The 5678-nt window shown below is 53.5% G+C and overlaps 1 protein-coding gene and 1 long non-coding RNA gene across 2 annotated transcripts in view; one reads left to right on the plus strand and one right to left on the minus strand.

Moving 5' to 3' along the window:
- The window catches only part of PTPRE (protein tyrosine phosphatase, receptor type E), a 93673-nt gene that overhangs the window by 77787 nt on the left and 10208 nt on the right, over window positions 1-5678 (minus strand). The gene's annotated exons all lie outside the window — the stretch shown is intronic.
- On the plus strand, window positions 149-4500 carry LOC107195747. Its single transcript, XR_001516973.2, has 2 exons — window positions 149-3650; window positions 3769-4500. It is a non-coding gene; the product is annotated as an uncharacterized LOC107195747 (long non-coding RNA).

A 5678-nucleotide genomic window follows, 5' to 3' on the forward strand; every position in this document is an offset into this window, starting at 1 on the left:
CTCTCTCTCTCTCTCTCTCTCTCTCTCTCTCTCTCTCTCCTCTTCCCTTCCTCCCTCCTCTCCCTCCCCCCTCCCTCCCTCTCTCCCTCCCTCCTTCCTTCCTTCCTTCTTCCTTCCCTTTCTCTCTTTATGAACACCTTGCTCTAAAAGGCCTGTAGGGCGGCACAAGGAGCACTAGCGAGTGCTCACTCACTCGTCGCGCCAGCTCCTGGGTGCAGGGGAAGGTCCGCGCTGGCTGCACGGCCTACATCCCGGGGGCGGAGAGAGTGAGGAACTGCGACCGCTTCCAATAGCGTTTTGGTGACAATACGAAGAAAGCGAAGCAGATAGGAAGGGTAGGCAAGGGTGGAAGAACTTTCTAGAAAGTAATGATGGGATCGGGGGAATTGAAGCTCTAGCTAGAAATGGGTCATGTTCCTGTGGGAAAGATATCCCTCACTGCAAAGCCCTGGGTGGACAGTCCCCGCTCGGCCTCCGGGGTGCGAGGCCAGGGCGGGGCAGGGGCGTGGGGCCCGGGGCTTAACGCTCTCAGGTTGCTGTCTTGAAGCGTGTAATAATTTTCTCCCTGAATTTCTGTTTGAAAGTGCAGTCTGTTGGGACAGTGGCCCACTGCACCAGGGGCTTGGAGCCTCGACTCACACTTGGTGGTGTGCCTCCAGGACGGGGTCTTGACTGTCCACTTCCTGGCCCCTGATATGCACACTCCACCTGCAGGGCAGCTGCGAGGTGAAGGGTCTCAGCATCTAAGGGGGTCTGCACTGTCCGAGAGTGTCCCCCATCCCAGGAAGCGTGACATTAAATAGGTTAAAGAAACAAAAAAAAACCAAACAAACAAAACAAACAAACAATGTCCTGATAGGTCTAAAGGGACACCACAGAAGAAGGGGAAAAGCTTTCTGCCCGCTTTCCTGAGCAAGCAATCCTGCCTTTTGTGTAGCCGGCCCAGTTCGTGCTAAGTGCTGCCCCGGGCCCTGTGCAGACCGCAAAGACAGAGCTGCTTTCCTGGTAGCTGCCTCTCCCCTGCTCCGTCCATTCACCCATCCACTCATCTATCAGCCGTGCATGAAGCTCTGAGGTTGGCTGGGTGCAGGTGACCACTGGGGAGTCAAAGCCAGCTAGGGCATCCGCTGTCCCGGGAGCTGACACGCCCCCACATGTCACAGTCAGGCTGGGAGCCAAAATGATTGTAGTCTCCCTCTGCAAGGATCCAACCGAGCATTAATTCCAAGTTAGGTGTCACACAGGATATAAATCACGGACGAAGCAGAAAACAGGAGTTTGAAAAAAACAGGCCTTTTCTCTAGCTGGGCTGAGAGCTCTGTATGAGCAGGCTATTCTTTAAATTTGACTTTCGTTTCCCAAGGTTAGTATTTAATTCTCTTTTAACCACATCCTTGCAGAAAAGTCTATTTCTACTGTGGATTTAAGGAACTGGGAGAGAAGCAAGGCGGCTCCAGGCCTGTGACTTGGCCCTCAGAGCGGACGGTATTTCCCGAGCCCTCCCAGGCCTGGGACAGTGGCGGCAGCACGAAGGGGTGTCCCTTCTCCAGGGTGTCCCTTCTCCAGGGTGTCCCTTCTCCAGGGAAACTCAGCTCAAGGGAGCCCCAAGCCCAGGCCTAAGATGCTTAGAACCAGATCGCCCTGGAAGAAAAGCCACCGCCCCATCTGCCACCCCTTGGACTTCCTGGTGCCCTCGACGCGCACACAGACGACCCCCTGGGCTGTTCGCTCCGTGCTGGAACTCCCCCATTCCTTCTGGGGTTGCATCTGGAATGGACAGCATTCTGGAGCCTTGCGGGGGGGGGGGCGGCTATGGGGACAGGTGCCCTTAGGAGGTGAGCGACTTGATTAAAGAAAGCCACACAGCCGCCAAGGACGGACATCTGGACATCTGGCCTCCTGACCCGCAGGCCGGGCCCGTCCCCTGCTGCTTTCCTGGTCCTGTCGTTTGTCCTAGACGGAACCCACTGAGCAGGCACCGCCACCCCCAAATCGTCCTTTGTCGTTGTCTGATTTGCACCGTCTCCTGCCACCTCGGGGCCTCTCTGCCCGCAGCACGTGTCGACCCCATGCTTGTCCGCAGGCTCACCGGTCTGCGCTCAGGCCAGGAGGGGCCACGTCGCTGGACAGACGGTGGCCTGTGCTCCTCATCCACCTGCAGGAGCAGGTTGGAGGTGAGTGGAGGCCGCGTGGCAAGGAGTGAGCCTGAGGCAGGAGTCAAACAGCCCGGTCCCTAGGAAGACCAGAAGGCGTGACCGGACCCCAGCTGGGCGGACAGAGGCACCGGGAGCAAACGGAGTGGGCGGGGAGCAAGCGTGACACATGCTGTGTGGACATTGATCACAGTGCCCGTTTCCGTTAGGGCCGCCCATCACGAGGCTTCTTGAGAGCAGTGGATTTGTCTTAACATGTTAGAAAAACTATTTCAAAAAAATGACGCAAATTTCAAAAAACATCTTTATGGAGAGAAACAGGTTCGGATGTTTGCCGAGGCACGGCACGGCCGCAGGACATTGTCATGCCACTTCTTCGAGTCCTGGGGAGGACAAATGTCTGCTCAGTGCTGTTACCATGTGTGCTCGTCTGAAACACGCAGAGTCCCACGGTGCTCAGGTTATATAAAAAATCATATTTTTACAGGAAACATGAGTTAATCCTGAGCTCAACGGGAGGAAAACAGACAGCTAGGGGTAGTGAATCACTCATTAAAAATTAAGCGAATCCACCCACAACGGGAAACAGCGTAACAGAATGTCAGTGTTGGCTTCACGCTGGAAGGCGGCCAAAAACGAGTCTTGGAAATAGCGCTGCCTCTGAATTTGATCTTGGCCCGATTGTGTGCCTTTAGGACCCGACTCCTTCTCCGCCACGTACACTCTCCGGCCTGTCGAGGGGAGCAGAGTGGCCCTGGGGGTTTCCATGGGTTCTGCCCAGACGAAGTGCTCTGCCTTCTCAATGAATCACTTCCTCAGGTGAAACGAACCTTCGCGCACCCCCCAGAACCATCTGCTGGAACGGATCTCTGGGGGGCCAAATACCTTTGTCTTAGTAACTGTCGTTTCTGCTGACGTTTTAACATCGAAGCCCATGAAGTCCCAGCTTCTGCTTCCTGCACATAAGCAACACCACGGGAAGAAAAAGGCCGCTTTGGAAAATATTTTTCCATTAATGAAACCCTCCTTGATACGTTCCTGCTTCTTTTAGAAGGCGCCGAGGTGCTCGGAACACAGGGATTTCTGACGTCAACTCAAGACTCAGAGAAACATCGCTCCAGACCACTTGAAGAGACCTCTAAAAAATTCTCACCCGCCTTTTACTTTTCGGACGAAGGAGCTGTGACTCAGGCCATGTCTAAATCATTCAGCTTCCTACAACTCCACTCCGTCTCTGTCTGTTCCTTTCCTAGGCTCCTGCGCGGAGCGTAGGAGAAACCGCACAGTCCTGCGAGAAACCGCACGGTCCTGAGCCCGCAGGAGACAGCTGATAAACGCCGGGTGAGCAAATGGACAAACTACTGGCCGCGTCGAAAGGAAATCTGGCAAGTGTGTGAGCAGAGATTAGGAGCTGGATTCGCTCGGCAGATAACACACGGAAATAGTTCGGGACCCCGGCCAAGATCAACTCGAGTGATCAGAAAACCGGTCCAAAATGTAATTATCTACCGGCACACTGTTTACAGAATCCATGGGATATGTTCTTATTTATGAACGTGCTCTAGTCTTTGAATAATATTTTTCCATAATGGAAAATTTTATTTTCTCTTGGCAGGTCTGCGCCTTCCCTTCGGAGGTGGCGATGAGAGCTGACTGCTTTTGGGGAGCTGGGGGGACACTGGACGGTTGGGAGTCCCTTCCCGCCCTCCTGGCAGCTGCCTTCTCCAAGCCTGCCTGGGCTCTGCTTCCTCATCGTCAAGGTGGAGGTGAGCGTGCACACCGAGACCACCTCCGGGTACCCCTGAGGTCCAACGGGATAGTGAACTTGAGTGTGCTTCGTGAACTGTAAAGCGCCCTACGTGCATGGGCATTATCATAAATGCAGTTTATGTTTTCAGCATAAGGCATTTAAGTTCTGTGGCAAAACAGGAAATAGGTCAAGTCCTGTTTCTGTGACTAATAATTTCCAGCAACATGACATTTTTAAAAAATTAATTTCTCTGCACCAACACGGTAACGTGGTAGCTTTAAAAATAAAAAAAGCGTATCTATAGTGCCCGAACACAAAATTACATCATTCTAATAGCAGATCAATCTCGGTAGAGTTGCTAGAAATCCGTCAACGTATTTTTAACCAATCGTTAGAATTCAACCAGCCCCCATCATAAAATGCATGTTTTGTTTTTTGCTTACGCTCATTTCTATTAGAAATAAGGAAGGAAGCTACTCAGAGAGCCTATTATGTGACTGGTTTCTGTCTGGCAGTTCCACGGGAATCTTCCCTTGTCCCACATTTTAAACACTGGATACTAAAGTCTGCATCATAATAAATAGTCTTAAAAAGTCACTTCGAATCGGCAAGTTTTGACCAGAATGCCTCTAATCTCCTGCGGCTCCGTGTCCCAACGCGCAGGGGGACGAGCCCCAGTGGATGAGACTGAATTTGGGGGCGAGTTCCCGGAGCGAATGGGGATTGAGCCACGTGCCCCGCATTTGGGACCAGAACTCGTACCTGATTCTGTGGCCCAGTGGGTCTGAGAAATCTCTCTGTAACCTGCATACCCAACAGGTTCCAAAAACCTCTCATCCTCGCCCAGTGCGACAGTTGCCACTCCTCAGGCAGCTGGCCTGGACCCGCATGGGCGACGCCATCTATGCCTACGGGGCGCGCGCCCTGCGGGCAGGCACATTGTCCCCCGTGGCCCCCGACGTGGGCCCCTAAACACCAGCTCATTGCCTTGCTGCCCAGGGACTGCCCCCGCATTCAGCACGTCATTTTTAACTAACACGTCACTTCACAAATCTGGTCATTAAAGGACAATTAAGAGGGCGGTTTTGATGCTTAAATCGGGTGGGATTTCGATGTGTCATCCCTCCAGCCCGAGGCCCGGCGGCCCCGACGCAGACAGCTCCTCTCTCCTCGAACCCCCGGCCGGGCTGGGGTGGCCGAAAGCGGTTTCCTGAAGCGTCCACCCTGATTTCCTGCACACGGCTGGACAGAGTTAGCCGAGCTGCCTGCCAAATCCTCGTTTACTGAAAGCTTCCTGGCAATAGTCCCTCACCTAATTTTTAAATACCTTGGGCAGTTAATGCAAGCAGCCACGACGTAAATCCCACACGACAAGGAAGGGTCTCCCTGGAGCGTCCCTTTACCTCCTGTCCCATGGGAACGGCGCCCGCGAGCCATCCTGGCCTGCACGAATCCATGTTCTCCTGTCAGCTGCGAAGGGGTTTCCAGAAGAATTCTGGTCTGAACCAGGTCTGCCGGGAGCTCAGGGCTGAGATGCGAGTTTCTATAGGAAAGCTGTTCACATAGGAAAGTGGAACCTGTGACTGCTTCCCGTCCGTGCCTCTGCTACATGACAGACGGTCACCTAGCAGACTCTTTCAGGAGGTAGTTAGTTCTTGGAAGAATGTTCAGACTTTCCTCAGGGGAAAATGGAAATGGAAATAAATGAGGGGTTGACCCGTTCGTCACTGTCAGACCCAGAGGCCTGCTTCCAACTGCCTGTCAGCGTGTCACGC

This window comes from Pteropus alecto, unplaced genomic scaffold, assembly GCF_000325575.1.
Source record: "Pteropus alecto unplaced genomic scaffold, ASM32557v1 scaffold74, whole genome shotgun sequence".
Taxonomy (NCBI): Eukaryota; Metazoa; Chordata; class Mammalia; order Chiroptera; family Pteropodidae; genus Pteropus; species Pteropus alecto.